This window comes from Pongo abelii, chromosome 4 (genome assembly GCF_028885655.2).
Source record: "Pongo abelii isolate AG06213 chromosome 4, NHGRI_mPonAbe1-v2.0_pri, whole genome shotgun sequence".
In the NCBI taxonomy this organism is placed as follows: domain Eukaryota; kingdom Metazoa; phylum Chordata; class Mammalia; order Primates; family Hominidae; genus Pongo; species Pongo abelii.
In genome coordinates this window covers 168,171,862-168,199,713 of record NC_071989.2, presented here as the reverse complement: position 1 = coordinate 168,199,713, position 27,852 = coordinate 168,171,862, and the positions used below count along the sequence as shown (strand labels likewise).

Sequence of the window (27,852 nt, the reverse complement as noted above, 5' to 3'; positions counted from 1 at the left end):
AGACATGCACAGAGGGAAGCCCATGTGAAGACAAAGAGGAAAATGGCCATTACCACCCAAGGAGAGAGGCCTCAGGAGACATCAACCCAGCCAACACCTGGATCTCAAACTTCCTGCCTCCAGAATGATGAGAACATACAGTTCTGTTGTTTTAACCACCCAGTCGGTGGTACTTTGCTCTGGCAGCCCTAGCATCTCTCTCCTTCACCTCCCTAAACCGCCCTCCCCAGGTTATGACACTCTAGCTGTGTGCTCAATGCCCTCTCCACTCCAGGCTGGCCCCACTCTGACCTGGGCAACTACACTGCTCCCACCACTCTTCATCCAGCTAACTCCTTCCTCCATGAAGCCATGACCTTTAAGTATCTCCTAAGATACCCGCTTCCTTCCCCTCTCAGAGCCCCATGTTACGACTACCCATTTACTCTGTGTCAATACCACACTGTGTGCTACATTAGAACAGGGACCATGTGTATCTTGCTCACATCTGTGCCTATAACAGTGTCTGGTACCTACAAGGTGCTCAATAAATTCTTTTGGATGACTGGCAATTGATGAAAATAAATCAAATAATTCAAAGTTGATCATATTTACTATTTTTTTAAAAAATGAAGTTCATAAATATCTTAATAGAGATTCCCAGGGAAGTCCCCTTTTGAAGGCTTAAGTTTACGAAGCAAAGCCACTCTCTCATAAACTTGTGTTTCTTTGGCCACCAGAGACTTTGAAAGGAGGCCCTAACAGAAGGCAGCTGATTCAAATTTGGTTCAGGCACCAAGACCACGCTTTAACATGTAACAACATCATGAGCTGAAGTCACACTCTGGGTCATTATATTTGTTTCAGGAAAACTGAGCCCCAGAATTCCTGGCCACCTCACTCGGAGTCGGGAAAAGGCCCGACTGCTTCCACAACAGACAGCAAGAAGCCCTACACCTCTATAGGCAACCCGTGGCAGAGGGACACATATTCATTTTGTTCTCTTTAAAAAATTGATGCATAATGATTGTGCATATTTATAGGGTACATACGGTGTGATGTTTTGATACATGTATGCATTGTGTAATAATCAGCTCAGGGTAATTAGTGTACCCATCCCTGCCAGCATCTATCGCTTCTTTGTAATAGGAACATTCAAAATTCTCACTTCTAGATATTTTGACATATAAAACACCTTATTGTTGACGTAGACACCCTACTGTGTGATAGGACACCAGAACATTCTGGTCTTCACCGACACCTGCTCCTGGAAGTGCTGCTGCCATCCCCACCTTATGAGAATGGGCCTGGGCTTCTGGGTACAAACCACCTCCCTTACCCCATCAGCTGAGAGTGCACTGACGCTGTCAGGAGCCAAGAGAAACTTCACTCTCATGTCATTTTGGCTCCAAGCATTCCCCGCTGAGGTATTGGAGCTTTGCCTGCAGTTTACCCCTGAGGAGTGAATCTGGATTCTCTAAATTAAGACCCATTTGTTTACGAGAAAAGGAACCAAATTCTAGCTCCTTTTGGAGTGAGAATGATGATCCATTCCAAACAAATCCCACCCACCAGACCTCCCAGCCCCTTCCCTGGTTTGTTTCCATCCATGTCACTTTCCCCCATCACCTAACTTAGGTATTTGATTTATGTGCTCATCAGCTGTTCCCCTTCCCCAATGCCTGTCATCACCAGTATAGTGAGGGGGCTCTGTGAGGGTAAGGATTCACTCTGCTCTGTACCCTGCTATTTCTCTGATGCCTAGCACATTCCTTGGTACATAATAGGTTCCCCACTAGTATCTGTTGAGTGAATAATATGTATAAATGAATGAATGAATAAATGCACATACTCCCTTCTTTCCTCCACAAACACATGGAGATGAGTCTCCACTCTCATCACTACCTTGGTGATTCCCCTTAATTCCATGGCAGGGGATCCCCTCTGGTGCCCTTTATACCTTACCTTTCTCCAAACAGGATTTCTGTGTGTATGCCAACATCAGCATCTGGTCCATCTGTGGATATGGCCTGGGGCCCTATAAATGTCCCTCTAGGGCCAAGGCAGTTTCTGGTCATAGAATGAAACCAGCCATGACTCCATTGATTCCAAAACCCACATAAACAGAACTACCAGTGGCCTGGGGTCCCTGCCCCCTGCAGGCAGAAGTTCTCAGGTAACAAGAGCCTGAGGCCAGGACCTTGGCTGTGGTGGTGTTGGAGACACCCAGGGTCCACCAGCAACTGCTGCCTGGGGACAGACTGGAGGAGAGGTGGTGGCCTGGAGACTCTGAGGGCAGGTGGACGTGGGGCAGCATGGAGGGTCAGGATCTGACCTCCTGTGTTGGTTCCACCAGCCCTGGTAAACCATTCAGAGCTCCTGAGCCTCACCTATGACCAGCTGCCTTGTGGGGCCATTAGGAGAAACAGGATGGGTTTCCCAAGAGCCCGTCTCTAAGAGAGGGGAATAGCACTGCAGTGAGCAGCCCAGGCTGGGAATGAATCCTCCATCTACCACTTGCTCACTACATGACCTCCCACAGGTTTCTAAACAAACTTCATGCCTCAGTATTGTTTAAGGGTCTGGCACATGATTAATGAACAGTTATTATGAAATGTAAAAGAATGCAAGAGAGTAATCTGATCCCAAGGCGGGAGTGAGAAGAAAGCTGGGTGTGGCGCAAAGGTAGATTCTTACTGTTGGTGTCTTAGAACTTGAACATTGTCCTGTCCCCACTATTCTCCCCACTACATTTCCAGGTTGGGGGCATATTGGTGTGCAAACCTCTGGCATGGCTGGGCTGCTAGCCCTGGGATCCTCCCAGAAGCCACAGGTACTAAAGCCTTTCTCTTAGTTGTGACTGAGTTGAGATCCACATGTGCTCTCTACCCTATGGAAGTGGAGTCAGAGAGATGGCAGTTTAAATTCCAGCCCTGCCACTTAGCTGTGTGACCTTGGCCAAATCAGTTACCCTCTCTGTGCCTCATTTTCCTAATGTGTAAAATGCAAATAATGATAGGTAGCACCCAGCTCATATGGTGGCACATTACTGGATACATCCACATCCCCAAAACAAATGCCATGCTCTCCAGTCTGCTTGTCTTTGCATTTGGTGGTTCCTCTAATACTCTCTTCCCTCCTCATCTCTGTCTGCCAGAACTCAGACTAATCTTCAGAGCCCTGCTCAAATGACCCCGCTTCTGGGAAGTGTCTCCAAGTGTTTCTATCATGTGTGGCCTCCAGCTTTGCCACTTAATAGCTGTGTGACCTCAGCTAGGTAACTTAAGTTCTCTGATCCTCAGTTTCCCCATCTGTAAAAAAGATGTAACAAAACACCTACCTCATAAGGTTTGTGGCAAGGATTAAGGGAGGTAATGCCTATAAAACCTTCAGCACAATGCTTAGCACATCATATGTGCTCAATAGAAGTAATGATTATTAGCACTAAGTAGGCGTTGAGTCTGAAAGGCTTTCACTTGAAATTCATTCCTTAGGGGCCCCCTCCAGTTCAGATAGCTTCCAAAATGCACATCTTGGGGTTAGTGATGGCCCCAGGGAGGGGCAACTGGTGAATTCTCAGTAAAGACTTAGCTGCTCTTTTGACATCAGAACTTTTGGTGCTTAATGGAACAGCAGAGAAGAGAAGACAAAGAAACAGAAGCCTGAAAGGAGTTCCAAGGAGACCCACATATTCTCTGTTTAAACCTCAGGACAAACTTGCAATGTCACCATTGATGACCCTGAGATTCAGAAGAATTAAGTGACTTACTCAAGGACTTACAACCAGTGGAGACATACCGAGATCGCTTTTACTCTAGGGCTCATGGAGAGAAGAGGTAGTAGGTGAAGGAAGGGGAGAGAATGCTCATCCAGCAAGAGCACGCACTCTCATGATACAGCAGGAGAAGCAATCTGTGGAAATGTATGGTCTTATTTATGGAAAATTAATTCAGCATACAACTTCATCATAATACCATTTCTCGAAACATTAACTCCCATCAATGTTGTAAAAGTCTGAGAAGCTACAAAATGTCTTTTTCTAAAACCTCCTATTATCTATAAACATCCACTTTTCAGGCCAACCAAGATTTCCCTCCTCTCCCGTTTGCCCTGTTGGTTTTAAGTCTAGAAAGGTCTGGAGTGGCCGTATGTGTTAATGGGGCTTGAGAAAGGTTCTCATCAGCCTGCAAGCCCAGGGGAAAGCAAAGCTTACTTTAACTGCTCTGTAAATTAGAGTCTCCCTTTATGGTTTAAATCCACAGCCACAGATGTCTTAGCTTCACCAGTCCTAGAAACAGTGGTGAAGAATTCTTCTTTCTCTTGGCCGATATCGCCCTCTAGTGATCCAGCTCCACTTGAAAAATAGAACGAATCCATGAAATAGACAAACGACTCCTTCACACCCTCACTGGTTCACCCACTCACCTAGCCAGCCTTCCCGCCACTCACTTTCTCATCATTGGTTACAGGCCTATTAGGCACCAATCAACATGGATTCCAGGATGCCCTAGGTGTTGAATGATTCACCTGCAAAACCTGAGAGTCTGGAGAAAATGGTCCACATCTGCAATCCCAGCTCTGCCTCTTAAAGCCCCAAAGACCCTGGGAGTGGGAGTTAGTCCACCAGGCTGGACCTGTTTCCTCACCATGGAGTGGAAATACCGACTTCTCCATCTTCAAAATATACAATATAACATGCATATCCTCTTAATCTTATCTTTTTTATTATTTGAAGAGATGGGGGTGGGGTCCTACTAGGTTATGTTGCCCGGGCTGGTCTCAAACTCCTGAGCTCAGGTGATCCTCCCACTTTGGTCTCCCAAAGTGCTGGGATTACAGGCATGAACCACTGCACCTAACCTTATCTTTATTTTATTTTCACAACCAACTCCTGGAGCACACTTAGATTTTTGTCACAAAGAAAAAGCAGAGAAGTGCCAGGCACAGTGGCTCACGCCTGTAATCCCAGCACTTTGGGAGGCCGAGGTGGGCACATCACGAGGTCAGGAGTTGGAGACCAGCCTGATCAACATGGTGAAACACCATCGCTACTAAAAATACAAAAATTAGCCAGGTGTGGTGGCGCACACCTATAATCCCAGCTACTCAGGAGGCTGAGGTAGGAGAATCGCTTGAACCCGGGAGGCGGAGGTTGCAGTGAGCCGAGATCGCACGACGGCACTCTAGCCTGGGCGACAGAGCGAGGCTCCATCTTAAAAAAAAGAAAAAGAAAAAGCAAAGAAGCTACTAGGTAAGCTCAGAAGCCTTGGGTTCAAATCCTGGTTCTGCCAGTTACCCACTTTGTTACCTTGGGAAAACTACTTAACCTCTCTCTGTCTCTTTTTTCCTGTCTGTAAAATGAATAGGATTGAGAATAATTTAGGTTTGCAAACTTTGGTATAAGCAAAATTCCCTGGGGAGCTTATTAACAGGACAGATCCTCCTTCCCAAATTTAACAATCTGGAGAATTTGAAAATGGCCCTGGACCTTCTGAGCAGTTAACAAGCTGCCTAACAATGCACAACAGCCACTGAGAGCAAGTGTGATTGAGCCAGTGCACTGGTCCTCAAACTTGGCTGCACATTGAAATCAGCTGGGGAGCTTGAAAATGCTGATGACCCCTCACACACCCCCACCAGATTCTGACATAACTAGTCCAAAGTAAAGCCTGGCATTGGGATTTTTAAGAATTGCTGGGGGAATTCCCCTGTGAAGCCAGGGCTGAAACCCCACTTCCTTAGCCCAATACCAAAAAAACTTAATAAATGTTGAAAGAAGTCCTACCAATACATCCACATCATGACTCAAACACTGCTTTTATTCAACATTAACAACAAAATAGTAAGCCTCTATCAGGTGCCAGGCACTGAAGATAGAGTCATCATCAAGCCAAAACAAAAAGACAGAAATCTCTGTGCTCAGGGAGATGGCAATAATGCTGCAGGCCAATTTGTCATTTTGCACTGGGCCCCCAAAATTATGTAGCCATTCCAGTGAGTTGGGGCTGCATATCACAGATGGCCTTACAGCTCACAGTGAGAACTCTTTTTCTCTGAGATGGGAAGCATTACAACTCCCACAGTTTTCTGTCTTGGAAAAGAAGAGATTTAGAGATGCCACTGCAGCTTTCAGAAAAGTTACTGTCTGATGATAAGATTTCAGGCAGGGAGACCTGGGTGAGAGAAGACATATGTGAGGCAGCGGGACCAGCCCTGACTGACCGCATCCCCTATGTCTGTCAAGTCCCCTCTGAGTAAGGCTGAGCAGGAGATGAACAACCATGGCCAGAAGCTGGTGGCTCCTGCTTCCTCCCCTCCCCCAGCTGCTGTCCTGCAGCATGCAGCCTCCTCCCATCCCAGACTCAGCAGCCAGCTGCTTCCAGCTGTAGAGGCGAAAATACTTACTCATAATCAGGATTTTGGCTTTGCATCTGCTACCTTTGCTGGGGCTGAGGCTAATTCCAAGGCCAGGGATGTAGAGGGTGGAAGGGAAGCCCTTTTGGATTACTGTAGCTACTCAGTCAAACCCCAGCTGCTCGTTAGCACCTATGAATGAAGCCCGGGAAACCTGGTGAAATCTTGTTAAGCTGCTGAGAGCGCAGGAGGAGGGAGGATACAGAGACCTCTCCTGGTTGTCCAACCGAAAATCAATGCTTCCATCACTCTCTCTCCCCTTGACCCTGCATTATCTTTATTCATAGCACCTACTGCAAGCTGACATTTTACTCTATGTTTGTTTACTTCTAGTGGTCTTCTTAAAGATGGAAGATGGGTTAGGTGAGCTTACAGGACCCTTTCGCACAGAGTCAAATGGTCTTCTCCATCCCCACCCCGGAAGGGGGAGGGCAGGGACCTGTCTGGAGCCCCCAAATGGGGCATCAAATGAGATCACAAAACAGCAGCCCAGGCACAGTCATCAGACCTGTCCTGTTTGGCCTGCAGAGGTGTTGTTGTTGTTGTTTGCTTGGTTGGTTTTTGTTTTTCTGTAAATGGCATGATTCCACATTTAAAACTAAGGACGCGCAACCTCTCTGGAAAAGCTAGATAGCGACGGTGGGTGCCGCATCCTCACACAGCACCAGCTGCTTGTTGCTGACGTGCTGCTGACCTTTAACTGGGCTGGGCTCTTCGAGACCCCATCGCCTCTGGGCTGCCCAATTTTTTCCATTTCCTGCCCAGCCCTGAAGGCCTGGATTGCACACCCCTCCCCTCCCTGTCCTGCTGGCTTTGCTCCTTCTCCCAGGCCTGGGGGCTTCTGTGTCCCCTCCTAGTGGTTGCGCTGGGCAGCATAATTTGCCTGGTGGACCAAGCACCAGCTTCACCCTCCCCACCAGTAGCTGCCAGCCTTCCCGACCTCAGAGCCACAGCCCTGATCAGCCAAGGTCACCTGGGAGTCGCCCGGCATCTCTCTTATGCCACCAGATGGTGAGCCAAGGAGTTGATTCCTTTCTCTCCTTCCCTGTGCAGTTTCTAAGAATTTGGCCATGAGAGGGATTTTATTCAGGTCACCAACAGCCCCACCTTTTGCTCAGCCTGATAGACATAAACCCCCAGCCATTATTGTCTCTGGTCCCCTCCACCCTTCATTTCCCAACCCTCCCCCCTTAAACATTTCTCAACCAATCTCATTTCTTTTCATTTTTCTCTGTGGCCTCTATCCTCCAGCCCTGCAAATCTACTCAACTATCTCTGGCATGCAGCCTGTTCCTTCTTATTATTAATAAGACTGAGAATAATGGATAATAAATAAGACCTTGCTATCAAAGGGCTCTCATGCCATCGACCCAGAGCCTCACAAGAACCATACACTGTAAATGCTGACATGCAGAGTGTAAGTGACTTGTCTATGATCAGCAGCTAGTTAGTGGCTGAGCCAAGTCAGGAATCTATTTTAAGTGGTATTACTTATGGCTTATCAGGAAATTATCATTTTTAAAAATAAGCTGGTGAAAAAGACAGCTGAGATTTTGAAGTATGCTTTTATTACATTTCAAGGGCAAGATTTATTCCACTCCTTAGTACTGTAATTAAAGTAAATGAAATAAGATTTGGTATTATATTTGCCTTTCCAACAACCTTTTGGAGACACCTGCATTGCTCTACAAAAGGAAAGCCATCTGCTCATGTATTCATTGCATTAAATACCCACTCACTCACTCAGTCCACAATTATGTGTTGCCCTCCTACTGTGTACCAGGCCCTGGGCTCAATAGAAGGCACACACTGGTGAGCAAAACAGGTCTGCTCCTGCCCCCATGTGCTTAGAGTCTAGTGATAAAGTCAGGTGTTAAACTAAGATGTGCACCAAGAATGTATGACCAGAAACACGTTAAGTGCCAGGAAGGAGAGGAACAGGGGCTCTGGTAGCCTCTAAGAAAGAAATCGACCTGGTCCAGAAGTTCAGGAAGGGCTTCCTGGGGAAGTAGCCACTGCCCCAGGAGACAAGAAGAAATGAACACAGGGAAGAGGACAGGGAAGGGAGTGTGCAGGGGAGGTAACAGAATGTGCAGCACCCCATAGCGCATGGACCAAGCACAGTGCCATCGTCGGGGAACTGAGAGTCGCCGGGGGAGTGTGGTCTGTGACCAGGCAGCACAGGTAGGTGGAACAAGACTACCCAGTCTTGTGAGCCCAGGTAGGGATCTAGGTCTCTTCCTAGGGAGCAATATAAAACTGCTCAGAACAGGGATTGACCTGATTGGATTAAATCTACTTAGGTGCTGGACATTTGCGGTGGCACAGGGAAAAGAATGTCTCAACCCTTAAAGAATTTTCCGTCAGATTCCCTGGCATTAATAAAGCTCTGCTCAAAATTAGGTCATTGATTTTTCTCAGAAATATAGGTATCACTCTTGTGCTAACAATGGTTTTAAAAATATATAAAAATTAAAATAATAAGCCAGACACAGTAACTCATGCCTGTAATCTCAGCACTTTGGTAGGCCAAGGCGGGAGGATCACTTGAGGTCAGGAGATCAAGACCAGCCTGGGCAACATAGTGAGACCCCCATCTCTACTAAAAATAAAAAATTCTCCAGGCATGGTGGTGCATGCCTGTAGTTCCAGCTACTCAGGTGGCTGAGGCAGGAGGATCACTTGAGCCCAGGAGGTCGAGGCTGCAGTGAACTATGATCATATCACTACACTCCGGCTTGGGTGATAGAGTGAGATCCTGTCTTTATTTTTAAAATAAAAAGAATAAAAATATCTAATACCTCCTAAGCATTTGCTGCTTTATGTTTTTGCTTATTATTTCATTCAATCCTTGCCTCAAGTTGTAAGCATTATCACTCCCATTGCATAGATGAGGAAAATGAAGTTCAAGAAGGGATAGTAACTGCCCAAAGTCACACAGCTACTGGCAGACCTGAGGTTCAAACCTGGGACTGTCTGAATGTCAGCTCTGCCATCTCTAGGCTCCATAATCTTGGGAATTCTTGCCCAGAAATTCAAGGACAGCCAACATGACAGGTCTAAAGCATTCCTTCCTCCTGAAATGTCAAAGTCAACAATGGGCTATACTTTGCCAAAGCCACTGGCCAACCGTCTCCTTGTCTTACTTGACCTTCAGTGCCAGTGAGCAGATGATCACCCCTCCTTCTTAAAGCATGGTTCCTCTTTGATCAGTACCTGGTTGTCCTCCTACCCGCTGCTATTCCTTCTCAGTCTCCTCTGCCCACTACCCCTCCTCAACTTGACCTTTAATTGTTAGGCTCTACAAAGCTCTGCCCTTGGCTATTTTTCTATTTATAATCCTCCATTTGATGATCTCATCCACCCACCCCAGGACTTTAAATTAGATCCATAAACTGGCGACAAATCCACACCTCCTTCCCCCACCTCTCCCCTGATCATGTCTCCACATGGTTGTCTAATTGACCCACCAAGTTAACTCTGGACACCCACCACCAAACTCTCTCCTGCCCTTAACAATTCCATCTCACTAAATGGCACCTCCTTTTACTTTGTTGCTGAGGCCAAAAGTCTAGGTCTTATCCTTGATTCATCTCTTTTCCATATGGCTCACCTCCACTCCATTGACAAGCCCTGTTGTTTTGCCTTTCTTTCAACTATATTCTGAATTCAACCACTTCTTACTACTTCCATAGTACCACCTTAGTCTAAGCAACTGTTTTGTCTTACCTGGACTACTTCAGTTGCCTCCTAACTGGTCTCTCTGCATCCATCTTTGTTCTCCTACATTCTATTTTTCACACAGTAGTCAGAGATACAGGTGTTCAATTTGTACACTTAAAGAGTCTGACCTGGGTCCGAATCTTGCCTCAGCCATGGGGCAAGCCACTTAGCCACTCGCTTTCCCCATCTCTCAACCAGGGGTAATGAAATCTGTGATAGCACTGTTTGAGCACTAAGTGAGGTGGTGTGTATATCATGCTTAATGTAGTTCCTGGCTTGTAATGAGTGCTCAAATGTGTTATTACTACACACTGCTCGGATTTCCTCAAGGGCAGCCTTGCTAGATGAGCATCATTTGAAGGTGATGCTGACCAGAAAATGAAGCAATGCCTAATTCATTATATGTCAGCCTCCCAGTTCCTATCTGACCTATGGTGGCCATGGAGCATCACTTCCCGCCCCATCCCTGGATGCCTGTTGACAATCACAGATGTGCACACACACTGGCCTATAAGCAGAGTTTCGAAATGTGAAGTGAGATGAGATTTGAACAGCAGTTTTCTTTGCTCATAAAGAAACCACTCCCTGAAACCTCTATCCTGCAGACCCAGATGGGAGCCCTGAAATTTACAAGCTCCAGCTCTGAGACAGGGCTTTGCTGTCACAACTTGAAAGAGCCAAAGGCCTGGCCAAGAGAAGAGGTGGATGTGGCCAAGGGTACAGTCAAGATGTTTGTGCCCTACTGTGGAATTTCCAAATTATGAAAACAAAAAATCTCATTCTTATGGAGACACGAGACCCAAACATCATAGGCTGGAGGATGCCTGCCCTCTGGTGAGGAATCACAAGGCAGGCCCCTGCATTCACCTTCTCTCCTCTTTCCTAACCCCTTCCTGGAAAACAGGGGTGAGGCTACAAAGTCAGACAGACCTGGGTTCAAGTTCTAGCTCAGCCACTTTCTGGCTGTGTGACCTGTGACAACTATGAATCCTCTTTGAACCTTGGTTTATTCATCTATAAACTGAAAAGTAATGGTATTACCTATTTCATAAGGAGCTGTGATCGCTGTAGAAATAATAAGTATCATATCTAAAAAGGGAGAGGCAATATAAGATAGCAGTTAAGACTGTGGGCTCTGGAGTTTGAATCCAGCTCTTCCACTCACTGGCTGTGTGACCTTCAACGAGTTACTTAACCTATCTGATTGTCTAATCTGTAAAATGGGGATAGCAATTGCTCCTCTCTCCATGATACATTGTGGGAACTAAAGTTGTTAACACATGTCAAGAGCCTTGAACAGTGGCTGACATTTAGCAGGTGCCCACTTGCTGTTATTTCTGCCTGCTTCCTAGGGCCCACAGATGACTTGCTGCACAAAGAGCTTGGGTGGAAGGGAAGTCCCAAGATCAGGTGGAAGATAATTCCATTACATGCTCCATTATATGAAGACTCATTGTAATTTTGCTTGATTCCCAGAAAGCTTTGCACCTGTTAGCAAACTAACTCCTGAAAATGAGGCTGCTGGGACCTACATGGGACAAGTCTTTCCATAGAGCTGTAAGGGAAGACATGCAGATGGACACAGTTCCTGTGCCATCTACTCTTAAAGCTCACTTACCATAAGCACACAAAATGAACTGGCTTCAAACAGCATCTGGCCTCCTGCCTCTAATCGGTTCTCCACTAAACAGCCAAAACAGACTTGGCAGCATTCAGCAATGCCCATCATATCCCTGCCCCTCAGGGACCCCAGAGAGAGTCCAAGCCCCTTACCTGTCCTTCAGATTTTCATACAATCTGCCTCCAGCCCCCTTCCCTGATGCTTTCTCTCCATAAGATGTTCCCTCTGTCCACCCACCTCAAACACACATACTTACTGCCCCAAATGTAAACCATGGGTTTATATCTTTGTGCTTTCTTCCATTTGGTTTTTCCATGGACTACTTACTGCCCCAAATGTAAACCATGGGTTTATATCTTTGTGCTTTTTTCCATTTGGTTTGCTCAGTCTGGATTGCCCGTTGTATTAATCCATTCTCTCGATGCTGTAAAGAAATACCTAAGACTGGGTAATTTATAAAGAAAAGCGATTTAATTGGCTCATAGTTCTGCAGGCTGTACAGGAAGCATAGTTGCTTCTACTTCTGGGGAGGTCTCAGGAAGCTTCCAATCATGGTGGAAGGCAAAGGGGGAGTGAGACATCTCACATGGTGGGAGTAGGAGCAAGAGAGAAGGAGGAGGTGCTACATATTTTCGAACAACCAGATCTCACAAGAACTCACTCACTATCGCGATGACAGTACCAAGGGAGATGGTGCTAAACCATTAATGAAGGAACACCCCCCATGATTCAATCACCGCCCACCAGGCCCCTCCTCCAACACAGGGAATGCTCACTCACCTGTGCAGTCATTGCCACATCATAGGTACAGAGGGTGGTCCTGCCATCCGGTGAAGGAGATGCACGGGCAAGATATGGCTGGATGCATGAGCAGGACATGTCTAGATGCACAGACAATATGTGGCCAAATGCTCCATGGTACCAGACACAGACAATGAGTCTTCCAAATCCTGGAGGGCTGCGGCCACCTGCTTTCAGGAACTGGGGCCTCAGAATCAAAGCGACCTGGTTCAGTGTCACCCTGTGTTGGCAGGACCCCCAGTCCCCTCTTCTCTGTGTTCTGTGATGGTGGTGAAGAGCACAAGTGTCATGTCAGACAGAACTGGGAAAAAAACAGCTCTGTAACCCTGGGTGCATAATTTTATCTGTCTGAGCTTTAATTTCCTCTGTTTGTCAAATAGAGTTGATGGTAGGACTGATGTCATATGTTGTTAGAATTAAAATGAGTCACTCCATATAATGTGCCTAGAATGATGCCAGGCACAGAATTTGTATCCAATAAGTGGTCACTGCCATTGTGGTTGGAAATACTCTGGCCATTTTTATTCTCCAAATTCCACCACACATCCAGCCTCTCCATTAGCTGGCACTGTGCACCATGGATTCTCTCTGTAAGCCTCAGTCATTGAATAACTGCCCAGAGAGACAAGGCAAGGTGAAAATTACATCCAATCCTATGTTCACAGGGACCAGACGAGCAGATTCAGGGTTGGATTGGATTTGGTCATTCGTTTATTCATTCATTTAATTATCCACAATTATGTGTTGAGAAACTCTTGCATGTCAGGCCCTGCTCTGGCTCTTGGACCCACAGTCAACAGTACAGAGATGGTCTCTGCCTTCAAAGAACTCACATTCCAGAGCAGTGCTGTTCAGTAGAAATCCCACAAGCACATACGTAACTATAATTTTCTTGTGGCCGCTTTTTTTTAAAGGTGCAAAGAAGTTTAACGATATATTTTATTTACCCCAGTATATACAAAATATAATCATACTGATATGTCATCAATATTAAAAATTAGTAATTGGATACTTTACATTCTTTTCTGTGCTAGGTCTTCTAAACCCAGTATGTATTTTTCACATATAGCCCCTTTCAGTGTAGACTGGCCACAGTTCAGGCACTCAGTAGCCTCAAGGCCTCTGTATTGGACAGAGCTGCTCTCTTGTGTGTGTGAGGGAGCACCACCTTATTTTTTTAAATTTTTTATTTTAATCAGTATATTGAAGAGCTATCTTCACTTCTATGCTTATTGCAGCACTATGCATAATAGCCAAGATTTAGAAGCAACCTAAGTGTCCATTAACAGATGAATGGATAAAGAAAATGTGGTACATACACACAATAGAGAGCTGTTCAGCCATAAAAAAGAATGAGATCCCGTCATTTCCAACAACATGGACGGAACCAGAGGTCATTATGTTAACTGAAACAAGCCAGATACAGAAAGACAAACATCACATGTTCTCACTTATCTGTGGGAGCTAAGAATGAAAACAATTGAACTCATGGAGACAGAGGTAGAAGGATGGTTACCAGAGGCTGGGGAAGGTAGTCAGTGGGGATAGTTAATGGGTACAAAAAAATAGAAAGAATAAATAAGACCTAGTGTTTGCTAGCACAACAGCGACTATAGTAAAATAATAATAATAATTGTTCATTTTTAAATAACTAAAAGAATAGAATTGGATTACTTGCAACACAAAGGATAAATGTTTGAGGTGATGGATACCCCATTTACCCTGGTGTGATTGTTATGCATTGCACGTCTGTATCAAAATATCTCATGTACCTCATAAATATATACGCCTACAATTTACCCACAGACATGAACATGTTTTGGTCTCCCCCATCCCACCCCTGCAAAGCCGTCACTGTTTTTCAAATCAAATCTAAGCAACAGGCAAACCTGGCTTCAGACCCCAGCTCTTCTAATTATTAGCTGTGAAAATGCAAGAGCCTTGTTTCGTTTGATTTCCTGGGGCTGACGTCACAAAGTACCATATAGGGTGGGGGTGCTTAAAATAACAGAAATGTATTCTCTGACACTTCTTTTGGTTTTAACCAAAAATCCCAAATCAAGGTGTTGGCAGGGCCATGCTCTCTCTAGAGGCTCGCAGAGAGAACCCATTTCACACCATTCTCTTAGCTTCTGGTGTTGCCAGAAGTCCTTGGTATTCCTTGGCTTGTAGATGCGCCCCTGCGGTCTCTGACTCCATCATCACAGAGCGTTCACCTGTGCATCTGTGTCCTCATGTGGCATTCTCCTCTCTATGTGCACCTGTCTCTGTATCTCTTCTCTTCCTAAAGGATAACATTCATATCAGATTAAGGCCCTGCCCTACTCCAGCATGACCTCATCTTAAATCACATCTTGATTACATCTGCAAAGACCCCATTTCTAAATGGGGTCACATTCACAGGTACCAGGGGTTAGGACTTCAACCTATCTTTTTGGGGTACACAATTCAATGAACAACACAGGGTCATTGTGAGGATTTGACAATCCACTGTGTGCAAATGCTCCGACATCTCAAAGAGACTCCTTTTATAGTCTTTGCTGGCATCTTGGCCGCTAGATCTCTACTTGCCCTTATGGCTGACACCAGCCATCTCCGGCAGTTCCCATCACCCCCAGACTTGCCAGCTGCAGGGCATGTGACTCAAACTAGAAATGCACAAGAGATGACTCCCCATGGAGCAAGCTTAGCTATTGGGGGACTCAAAATGGGAAAAAAGCAGAAGAGGTGTTTGCCCTCCTGTAGAGCCCTGCTCAGGGGGCAGAGGTCCGTAAGACCTCTTTGGGACTGTCCAGCAAGATGCAGTAGCCTACAGGGCTGCTGCAGAACTGTGGTCACAACAATAATGCATTCATTCGCGCTACTCTCCTCCTTCACCACCACACGCCCTTTCCCTTGTGCCTTCTTCCCTGAGGTCACACTCCCGCCCTGGTTTGAGCACATGATCCCTCAGATTTTCTTGTCTAGAGTACCTGGACTAAGATATTCAATAAAGGCAAGTTCTATTACCTTTCCAGATTCCGCCAAACGACATCACGTCCACCCGACTCTGACCCCAGTTACTACATGCTCCCAGGGCACCCTGAACAGTTACATCTATAGTAGCACTTAGCAGATCATAATTACTTGCTTCCTTGCCTGTCTCCCCCACCAGTCTGTGGCCCCTGCCATGAACTGAACTCTCTTCATGCTGTATCCCAGCACCTGGACGGACCACTTTCTATTCATCACTCTGTCCCAGGCATCCAGCACTCAGATATCTGATAAGTGACTTGCTGTGATTCAAGTAGCTAGGATCTGCTGACACAGCAGGAGGGTGTCTATAAAATCTCTCCCACTCACTCCCACCCTGCCCCTGAGATAATGCTTTTCTATCAGCTTACTGATGCCAGAAACCATCTTTTCCAGGAGATAAAAATCACAATAAGAGATAAGATTTAAAAGCAAATATTGCTAAAAGAGAAAGTATAAGTCCTTAAATTGTAACGAGGGTGTAAATGACTGATAGAATGGTTCTTTTCTGATAGGGGCTGGGGAGTCATGGGGTGGTGAAGGTAGGGGAACAAAGGTGGGGCAGAGTTGGCCAACCCAGGACATTTTATTCTCACATAGAATCAACACCATGCTGTCAGCCAAAGAGACAGCTACCTTCTGGGGGCAATCTGAGGGGTGAAAAGTGCCTCTCCCCCAAGTTAGCTCCACCATTGATCTGCTGTGTGCCCCAGACTCCCACCCCTCCATGGATCAAGTATGCAATGTAATGAAAGAAAACTCACGAAGCCAGAATTCCTGGTTTTCCCACTGGCATTTCCACCTGCTACTGTATGACCTTGGGTGAAGCCTTTATTCACCCTCTCAGTTTCTTTAAACATAACATTAAGATGATGATGACGATGATACAATTCTCTGGTTTATTTACAGGGTCATTGGAAGAATTGAAAAAAGTCACATGTATGAAACTGCCTCCCAGTATGTAAAGTGATTTACACATATAAGGCATGTATGTATGTGTTGAATGTATGTGTTTGAGACATGGTCTCTCTCTCTGTTGCCCAGGCTGAAGTGCAGTTGTGTGGTCATAGCTCACTGTAACCTTCAACTCCTGGGCTCAAGCAATCATCCTGCCTCAGCCTTCTGAGTAGCTGGGACTACAGGTAGGAGCCACCACACTTAGCTAAGTTTTTTGTATTTTTTGTAGAGACAGGATCTCACTATGTTTCCCAGGCTGGTCTCCAACTCCTGGGCTCAAGCAAACCTCCCACTTCAGCCTCCCAAAGTGCTGGCATTACAGGTGTGAACCGCTGTGCCCAGCCAAGATAGTTATTATTTTTAGAACTGTGGTGAGGACCTTTTTTCTTGGAAACCTGGAGCTCTCAGGGAGGGGAAAGTCAAGGGGCAGAAATCCAGCTCTCTCTGTGTGCCTCTCGACCATTCACCCCCATGGGCGCCATTCTGCGTCTAGGGTTCTGGGCACTAGGAGTCCATCTGCCCCTCAGGCAAAAGGGAGCTGTCACTATTCCCCTGTGTACTGTCACTCAAAGCTCCTGTTCCCAGCCCCCACAACCCCAGGAGAATCTGAGCTCTAGGCCTTTCTCCCAGAGTCAACGGGCTCCCCCAAAATGACTAAAACTCTGCCTGAATTGGAAGCTATGGAGCACTCAGTTCTCACCTCAGCTTTAACTTGTCAGGGTGTTTGATAGACATAGGCCTTCCTCTTTGGGGGAAAGTTTTAATGAAGAAATCTGAAAAGTGAATAGGACCACAGTGTAAAACCAGAAAAGTAAAAGCCACGGCAGTGTCTCCTCCCAGGGAGGGTTTCTGTTCTCTGCAGGAAACACCCGAAATCAAGACTTTTCCTTTCTAACTCTGCATTCCTCCTTGCGCACTGCCATTTCTGCACTTTCAGTGAGTCAAGGCAGTTACAAAAGCCTGCCCAGTTTCAAGGGGAGGGAACACAGACCCCTGCTTCAATGCAGGTGTGTCTCATTATAAAAATGTCCCCAGTGTAAGAACAGCATGGAGGATGGGCTATACATTGGTGTGGCTATCTCTGGAAAATACTAACTGCCATACTAGCTCTTTAATGAGGGGGAAGAAATGTTCATTAAAAACTACTAACTCAGGCTAAAATATAAAACAGAAAATAGTGAATTATTATAAACATTCATACCGCAAGAAAACAGCATGCTTGCCCAAGCATCCCCTTAGAATACATTTTGATAATGATAATAACAATTTGCTAAGAGCTTCCCAGCTATAAAATGTCTCCCCATCATTACCTCCTTCCATCCAGCAATGCTGTGAAGCAAATACATCCACTTCCCTGTTAGGGAGATGGAGGTCCACAGCAGTACCTCACCCTGACTCACACATTTGTTAGTGTGAGTTTTGAGACTGAACCCAAGGCTTCTGACTCTAATTATGGGTTCCTGTCCACATCTGACCAGCAACCAGTTTGAGTGATATTTAGGATCTGTTTCATAGAGTTTGAAAGTCAATACAAAATGTTCAGTCTAGTGATCTGGCTGTGGCTTTACCGCAGTTTGAGTCTGAGCAAATCACTTTCCTCTCTGAGTGTTGGTTTTACCATCCACAAATGCAGAAGACTGCACTAGAGGAACTGAAACTTTTTCCATTTAAAGAAAAATGTAAGCAATCACACCCTTTCTCCAGGCACAATCCTATATGAGGATTCCTACTCTATGAAACATCTGTTCAAAAATAGAGCTGCCCTACCCACCAAAGCTAAACATGCAGCCACCCAGTAACCCTGCAATACCATTCTGGGTATATACCCAACAGAAATGTGTCTGTTTTTCCCCAAAAAGGCTGTGCAAAAGTGTTCGTAGCAGCTATGTTCATAACACCAAAATGTGGAAACAACCTGAATGTCCATCAAAAGCAGAAAAGCTAAATAAATTCTGGTATAGTCACACAACAGAATACTACACAGCAATGAAAAAGGGTGGATAGCTCCTACATGCAAGAACATGGATGAATCTCCCAGACATAATTTTGAACAAAAGAAGTTAGACACAATGAATGCATGCTCTATGATTCCATTTATATGAGTTTAAAAATAGATAATATGAAAATGGTGGTTCTCTTTGGTGACAGCACTGATGGGAAAGAACCAGAGAGAGCTTACTGGGACTTTGGAAAGATTCTTTATCTTGATCTTTGGTTACATGGGTACATAAGTTTATAGAAACTCATCAGGCTTTATTTTATTTTATTTCATGTATCTTTTGAGACAGGGCCTCACTCTGTCACCCAGGCTGGAGTGCAGTGACACAATCAAAGCTCACTGCAGCCTCAACCTCACGGGCTCAAGTGATCCACCCACCTCAGCCTCCTAAGTAGCTGAGACTACAGCCATGAGCCACCATGCCCAGCTAACTTTTGTATTTCTTGTAGAGATGGGTTTTTGCCATGTTGCCCAGACTGGTCTTGAACTCCTGAGCTCAAGCTATCCACCCACCTCAGCTTCCCAAAGTGCTGGGATTCCAGGCATGCATCACCATGCCCAGCCTCATCACATGAATTGAGGTTCATGTGCTTTATTATATATAAGCTGTACCTCAACAACAACAAAAAGGGTAAAAAGAGAAATGGAATAACTTTGGTTGATGTAAACCAGAAGGTCTTGAAGACCCCTTTGCTCAGCCTCCATCCCACTGCCTCTATCCATTTATACCCTTGAAGGACTCTAAGCTTCCATATGTACAGTTTAAAGGACCATCAGACTAGACCATGTCTAAGGAACTCCCAGCCCTGACAGTCTGTGATTCACCTTTGGGATTCAGATTCAAATGCCTTTCCCTAGAAACCATCTGATATGGTTTGGATCTGTGTCCCCACCAAATTTCAGGTTGAATTGTTATCTCAGTGTTGAAGGTGGGGCCCGATGGGAGGTGATTGGATCATGGGAACAGTTTCTCATGAATGGTTTAGCACCATCCCCTTGGTACTGTTCTCATGAGAGTGAGTGAGCTTTCACAAGATCTGGGTGTTTAAAAGTGTGCAGCACCTCCTCCCCTCACTGTCTTTTGCTCCTGCTCCTGCTCCTGCCCCATGAAATACCTCACTCCCCCTTTGCCCTCTGCCATGATTGGAAGCTTCCAAAGGCCTCCCCAGAAGCAGAAGCTGCTTTGCTTCCTGTACAGCCTGCAGAACTGTGAGCCAATCAAACCTCTTTTCTTTATAAATAATCCAGTCTCAGGTGTGCTTTTATAGCAGTGCAAGAACGGACTAAGACATCCTACAGGTGACAACTGTTTCAAATGTCCAAATCCCCACTCCATGGTTACCTTATCTCACCCCGTTCTTGTCACCTTCTTCCCTACCCTCCAATGCCCAAAGCCCAGACACTGAGCCCAGGACCACAGCCTCCTACTCAACCCTCCTTAAGCATCACCATCTGCTCCCAAAGTCCCACAGGGCCCCTGCAACCTTACCTCCTGGTGTAAGCACAGGCTCCAGAGTTCTCCCACCTAGGTTCAGATCCTGGCTCCTCTACTTGTAGCTGGATGTGCTTTTTATTTACACATTGAGGTTGACTAATGATACATACCATTGAATTGTTAGGAAGATTAAGATAGTACCATGGAAAGCAATTCGCACAGTGTCTGATGCATCCTAAGTGCTCAAGAAGTGTTAGCTAGTGTTCTGATCATTGTTATCTGTCCCCCTCCTGTTCTATTATCACACACTCATGGCTCAAAGAGAGACAACAGCTTTTTAAAAATTAACAATAGGCCAGGCGTAGTGGCTCACACTTGTAATCCCAGGACTTTAGGAGGCTGAGGTGGGAGGATCGCTTCTTGAGCCCAGGAATTTGAGACTAGCCTGGACAACATAGTGAAACTCCGTCTCTATTAAAAAAAAAAAAAGTAAGCCAGGCATGGTGGCATGGACCTGTTGTCCCAGCTACTTGGGAGGCTGAGGTAGGAGAATGGCTTGAGCCCAGGAGGTTGAGGCTGCAGTGAGCCAAGGCCATGTCACTGCACTCCAGCCTGGGTGACAGAGAGAGTCCCCATCTCAAAATAATAATAATAACAATAACAATAATCTAGTAGAGTGTTTACCACAGCTGTGCTGGACATCCTCCTCACAGCTTTTTTTGAGTAGACTTTGCATTGTGTGCCCAAAGTCACACAAATGATCAAGGCTGGAGTCAAAATTTAAATTCAAGCCCTACTGACTCCAAAGCCCATAGTCTGAGCCTCCATGCTATTTGCTTAAGAAACCGTGTAACGCAGTTGATGGAGAGGGTACTTAATCTAAAGGAGTGAGCATCTGCTGGGGCCACTGGTGTGATCGAAAGAATTTAGAATCAGACAGATGTAGGTCCAAATCCTGGGCTGTGTGCTTCACCAGCTGGGCGGACTTGCGCTCATTGCCTTAACTGCTCCAAGCCTCAGTTAGTTCACCTGTAAATTGAGACGCCATTGTGGAAGGCGTTAAATGAACTTCATAATGTAGCCAAAACTTTATAAAAGCTAATCTTGGGGATTTCCAGCATCAGGTGATGCAGATGGAGAGTGATTTGAGGAAGGGAGTATATACTTCATCCATGCTTCACCCAGATCTCCCTCCAGTTCAAAACAGAACCCTTCACCCAAGGACAGCCCCTCCTAAGACTGGGGACTTTTTTTAAAAATCAAATGATGCCTAAGTTGCAAATGTTAACTTTGTGGTCTGGTCTCTCTTCCTCTGTTGTCAGTTTTAAAACAGTTGCTAAAAACTAACATCCCCTCTCACCCTATCTTCCCCTTCTTGTTTGCAAGACAGAGCCTATTAGAGATTTCAAGGCAGTTTTGCTTTCAAATGGCCCATCTTTCTGATTCCCTCTTCTTTCTCAGCCTGAACTCAGCATGACTTTCCCTCCCTACCTCACTCTGCTCTACACATACAGCTATGCCATACATGAGGGCAATTCGGGTGACACCCTAGACTCTCTGATTTTACAACTCCCAGTTTGCAGCAAGAAGGGAATCAGAAGGGGAAAATAATTTGGCCATCAATATGAGTAAAAAACCCCAGACACTCATATACACCCCATCTAAACATAATCCTTCGCCACCCCCAAGAGGTAAGTGAGGCAGTCCTGTTCTCTTGCTCATTTCCACATAACTTGCTACAAAGTCTTTTGGTGACACTCCCTTTGTCGCCTCTAATGTGTTGCCTTTAATGACCCACATAATGAGATTGCACCTCTCCAGGCCTGAATAAATGTCATCCTGTGAAGTGGGCATCTTCAAGGAGGTGGGAAAAGTACAGCCTTCCTGGAAGGGCATTTTGACTAAGAATTAAGTATTTAAAAAAGGCTGATACCCAATAACTACAATTGTACCTAGTTTATCAAGGAGTCTCAGCTTAACACTGTTTCAAACACAAAATTGCCACCAACTGTGTGTTCTCAAATCCTCTTTAATGGTGCTTGACATCATCTTAGTGCGATTCCATTTATTTCCAGTTATTAAGGGTTACTCGGTGACATTTTTGTTTCTGTAGGACTCAGTCCCATGCATTTCAATACTTGAAACTTGTTTTCATGTAATGACTCTCTTTTCCTCACCACGTCCAAACACATACACAAACCTAGACTTGAGTTTCTAAGCTGCTTAAAGGTTGCAGGGGAAAGAGGATGGTCTCTTCTCACCATGCCATCTCCTATGGACATGCCCTCTGATGTTGGGGCAGGATGGAAAGAGGGAAGGACAGAGATGTTTCCTCATTTAGCTGCTTATGATGAGGAGCTGATCCTTTTTATTTCAGTGGTCACTGGTTCCTGGATAATGCAGACTGGGCTTTGACTCCTGCTGTGTGGCTCCTTCATGGGGCTCATCCATTGGGTTCTTTGGAGAATGTTGTAGGGCCATCCCCTGCATATTCACCTACATGGGTGGCCTGGCTAGGGCTCCAGCTGCTTCCTTTCCTTTTCCTCCCCAACCACAGTCTTCCCCACACTTTCCTTCTACCAGGGGCATCTCATCCAGTGGGCAACCCACTTGGGGAATAATGGAAGAACAGCTCAAGTACCACTTCCTAAGGTGTTCCCTCGACCCAGGGGAAATGTATGTGTCCTTGACACACTTGAGAAGCCACAGACCCCTATATCCATGTCCTAAGCAGCATCAGGTGCTCCTGCTGGTCCAAGACTCAAAAACCATCAAAGGAAAGATAACAGACCCCAAATTAATGGAGTCGACACTGCAGGAATAGGAATCCCACTTGTCAAATAATTCTCTTTGGGTCTCTCTCTCTTGGTTTTAGCGAAGGAAAATACCCATACCTCCTTCTTTTCTCTTATGGGGAAGTGATGAGAAAAGTCCTATACTAAGGAATTAGTAAATGAATAAGTTCTATGGATGTATTCACAGAGTTGACAGATTATTTTAATGGTATGATACGTTAAATGAAAAGAGCAGTGTAGCAGATTGCATTTTCCAACACGGCAGAAACATCACCACCCATCTCACAGGCTTTCATTACAATGTGACCTTGACAATCCTCGTATCAAATGATGGGGTCTTTGCCACCTCCCCTTGAAGCTGGGCAGATCTTAGTGTCTGCCTCAACCAAGAATAGTGCAGAACTAACATTATGTGACTTTCAAGGCTGACTCATTAAAATGCCATGCACTTTCACCTTGCTCTCTTGAGATGCTCACTCTTGGGACCCAGCCACCATGCTGTGATGAGACCCAAGGCACCACGTGGACAGGCCATGAGTAGGTATTTCAGTGGATGTCCCCAGCTGACATCTCAGCTGATGACTTACATCAACTGCCAGGCATGTAAGTGATAACCCTCTTAATAATTCTAGCCCTCACCCACGAAGCCATCCCCAACCTCTCTATCTCCCCATTTGAGGCCCCAGACATCATGGAACAGAAACAAGTGATTCCACCATGATCCTCTCAAATCCCTGATCTGCAGAATCTGTGGGCATAATAAATTGTTGTTGATTAACCTGTAAGTTTGGAATGATTTGTTATGCAGCAATAGTAACTGAAACAAACAAGATGCCAAATTGTCCATAGAACATAATCCATGTATTTCATATATATATGGTAGGGTGGGAAATATTTGACACTGACTGCAGATGCCTCTGTCTTCTAAGAGGAGAAGCATAGTTAATATCAATGAGAAAATAAATCTCTATCAGACTCTATTTCACTTACAAAGACTGGTGGAGAGGCATGAAGAAAATATGGGAATTTCAAAGCCTCCACTTTCTCTTCTTTATTACTAATGTTTGAAACTCAGAGTAGGTGACCCTTGGTGTGAATGGTACTTAATAGTAGATATAGAAAGGAGGTCTAGGACTGTGTAGGGGCTGTAGAGCTAAACTGCCTTCTAAGATAAATGAGAGAATTTGAATGTTTTATGGACAGAGGAGGCAAACAACAAGGTGGAAGGCTGGAATCTTCCAAGAAAAGTGGTCGGTGAGAAAGACATTCCCTACAGCAAGGCTGTTAAGGGACTTTTCAGGAGAGAGATATATAAGATCTAATTTTATCTCTTTTTTTAATTTTTAAACTTTTTTTCTTCCTTCTAAGGAAAACTAATATGATCTAATTTTAAACTCGGCATTTTTATGATTTTTTAAAATCCCTCCTGAGTCCCCACGCTTTGAGTAAAGTTTGCTACATGTACATTTCTTGGGAGAAGGGCCTGGTGGGAACTAAACACAGAGGCCAAGTTTGACATGAAGCTCAGTGCCTTGCACAGGGAGAGCAGGGTGCCGTCCCTTCATGTGAGACTGTGAATTCAGAGTTCCTCGGGGGTGGACACCTAGAGCCAGAACAAACCACGGGACTGTCAGCCCCAGGGATGGCGGGACTCTCAGTGAGCATGCTGGACTTCCTACAGAAAACAGGAGAAAGAGCTTAAGTCACTATTGTTTAAATCTCAAAGTACAGGGCCACCTCAACTGCTGTTTTAATTATAAACAATGGAGTGGTTTCTTGAGTGGCATCTTGCACAGAGGTTAGCTCGCCAAGTCAGCGTGCCCGGTAAAAAAGTCAAAAGTCAAAATGCCCTTGAAATCCCTTAGGAGAATGCTACATGTGAGATGGCCATTTCTCAGTAAGTTTTGCCATGGCCACTGTGTCCCTAACCGTTCAGTTAATCCTTGACTCTTAGTTTCACCATCAGCTGAGCAGCTGGTTTCAGTGAGAGACTATGTCAAACCAAAAATACATCTTTTTAAACCGAAACCCAGAATGTCCATGGTAAGATGTTTACACACTGAAAAGCTCCCTGGAACTGAGGTCCAAGGGAAGAACAGAAGATTCTCTCCCACTCCCATCTCACACGCACTCCCAGGCAGCTACTTACTCCGTGGAATGGTAAACAGAATCATTCACACTTTAGATTCTCTCTTTTCCTTCCTCTTCTCTCTCATGCTTGCAGAGTTGAACTTTATTGGATGTGTGACATGGAACTCTAGAAAAATATTAAAAATACTTATGTTAGGCAAAAATACTGGAAGGGAATACACCAACATCTTAGCAGTGGCAGTCTTTAGATACTCTATTATTCACATTTTTTACAATATGCACATAAAATTTCTATCATGGTGAGTACCCCATTGGGTAGTTTTAGGGATTCATAGTACTTAAAACAGCATATGCACAAACAGTAGGCCCTCAATATACTTTATCTCATTATTATTATCAGGAAAGAAAAAAGTTTACCTCACTCCTGTGAGTAGGAAAGCGAGGTGGAGGAGATGGCGGTCTACCTGCCAGGGAGTCCCCTCCGCACCCTGTAAACTTGCGGGAGGTTTTCATTACCCATCCCACTCGTGACTGGGATGTTTTGTTGAGTGAGGATCCTGCAGGATTATATTGGCCAGGTGTCAAGAAGGAGAAAACCCCAACAAAGATTGAGAAAATTAGGAGAAAATGGGAAGGTAGAAAGTGGAGGCTAGGAAGTAACAAAAATTTCCAGGAGTCTTATCAATGCTGTCATACAGGGCCAGGAACAGTTCTGAGTAGGACTCCTACTTGGAGCAACAGAAAGAAGGCCGGCTGGGATTAGGCTTTGACAGACCTGGGATCTGAAATCCAGCTCTGCCCCTTGAACAAATGACTTAATTTCCCTTTGCCTCAGTTTCCACATCTAGAAAATGAAGGCTGATCATAACATCCACCCTATCAAGATATTGTAATAATAGGTACTGTATCTGCAGAGTGCTTTAGCACAGTGCACGGCACATAATGAGATCTCAACAAATGTTAACCGTTGTTATTATCTGCACCCTGAAATTCCCAAATAATTGCATGTGGTTTCTGGGCACTTGAATTGATTCTGTGTGTTTCTATTTACAGACATAGAATACTCTGCTGTTTAGCAGCATATCTTTGCAATGCAAATTGAAATGTGTTACCATCCATCTAACTGTAATGGTGCCTGAATTGGTGAAAATGTGGGGAAATGGACATATCCTGCCCTGCTAGTGGGAATGCAAATGGCTTAATCTCTGGGAAGACTGATTTGACAACATGTGTCAGTCACCTAAAGATGACCATGTGGGGCCAAGTAGGTGGGCAGAGGGAGCCAGGTAGTGGCAAGGGGTTGAGCAGAGGTGGGGGCAGGATGGCTGGCAAAGGTGAAATGCAGAAACTAGGATGGATCCCATTGAATCGATATATCTCCAAGGAGTCCCAGAAATTCCAGCGGGGAGGGGATATTATAAAATACATGGTTGAACAAATCAAGGCTGGGATTATTATATGAGCATTAGAGAGAATGCTAATCCTTTAAGACTGGAGACACCAAAGAAAAGTACTTCCACATGCCGACTGCATATCCTTACCTGGAGTCTCAGAGGCATCTCCAATTTAGCACACCCACAATAGACCTACCAACTTACCACACCTCCCACTCAAACTGTTCATCTCTCAACATTCCACTCAAAAGAAAAAAAAGGCACCACCACCAACCCGGTTGTTCAAGCTCCAACTTAAGGAGGCATCCTTGATTTCTGCTTTCCTTTTACCATCACTACCAAGGACATCACATCCAATCCCTCAACAGGTCCTGTTTCTTCTGCTTCCAGAACAGATCCCAAATCCAGCCACTTCTCTCAGTCTCCACTGTGATGTTTGATCTTGGCACCCACCTGGACTACTGAAATAGCCATATATATATATATATATATATATATATATATATATATATATATATATATATTAGTCTCACTCTGTCACCCAGGCAGGGGTGCAGTGGCATGATCATAGCTCAATGAAGCCTTGAACTCCTAGGCTCAAGTGATCCTCCCACCTCAGCTTCCTGAGTAGCTGGGACTAAAGGCACGTGCCACCATGTTCGGCTAATTTTTTGTGTTGTTTTAAGAGACAGAGTCTTGTAGTGTTGCTCAGGCTCATCCTGAACTCCTGGCCACAAGTGATCCTCCTGCCTCAACCTCCCAAGTAGCTGGGATTATATTCACAAGCTACTGTGCCTGACAACCTTGCCTAACATCTTACCTCTTCTACTCTTATCCCTTTCAAACCATTCTACAGGTAACAGTTTGAAAGCTCTTTTAAAAATAGGAGCAATTATCCAGTCACTCAATTGACCACATTAAAACTCATTGATTTCTTTATGTTGTCCACCTGTTTCTCTTTGTCTGCCATGCATTTCCCCTTGACTACTAACCCACAGTCAACAGGCCTTCTCTCTGTATCTCCAACACAGCATACTTAGGGTTCTCTGGCTGGAGTCCTTCTTCTTTGGCTCTTCTCAACATCCAGGTATCTCCTCAAAGAGGTCTTCCCTCACTAGACTAGCCACAGGCACCGCTGTAGTCACTATCACAATACCTTGTTCTACTTCATTCGTAGCACTTATCTCCATCTGAAATTCTTTCATTTGTTTGTTTACTTGTATATTGTTTACATTTCCCCCACCAACACACATACGCAGGACTAGAATATGAGCTTTGTGAGGGCAGAAGCCTGCTTGCCTTGCTCACTATTTATCCTCAGCACTTCGTACATGGTAAATGCTCACTAATTAATTGAAAAAAAAATCAATAAACGAATACCTGGATCATACAAGTTTCTGGACCTTCACACTCCAGCTCCCTCTAGTCATTTATGACTTCAGTATTGGTGGACAATGAAAGCAGAGAAGGGAGAGAGGAGCAGGCCACGGGTTCTGATGGAGAGATGAAGATAAAGGCTTCTTGTTTAACCAAAGAGAAAGCCAGAGGAAGCTCAGGGTTTGGTCTGGGCTTGCAGAGCAAGTTGATGGCAAATTGAAACACTAAGGCTTCTAATGCTTGGTGCTTGTTTA

The 27,852-nt window shown here is 45.1% G+C and overlaps 1 long non-coding RNA gene across 2 annotated transcripts in view; it reads right to left on the bottom strand.

Moving 5' to 3' along the window:
- The window catches only part of LOC129059596 (uncharacterized), a 43,589-nt gene extending 15,747 nt beyond the window's left edge, over positions 1 to 27,842 (bottom strand). Inside the window, exons 1-3 of one of the 2 annotated variants that reach the window (XR_008525590.2) lie at positions 27,602 to 27,840; positions 24,886 to 24,993; positions 23,361 to 24,411 (exon numbers count right to left, since the gene is read on the bottom strand). This is a non-coding gene — a long non-coding RNA (uncharacterized LOC129059596). Of the gene's footprint in view, positions 1 to 23,360; positions 24,412 to 24,885; positions 24,994 to 27,601 lie in introns of those variants that run through there. The other variant, XR_008525591.2, reaches the window with a different exon arrangement.
- Between the last annotated feature and the right edge of the window lie 10 nt (positions 27,843 to 27,852).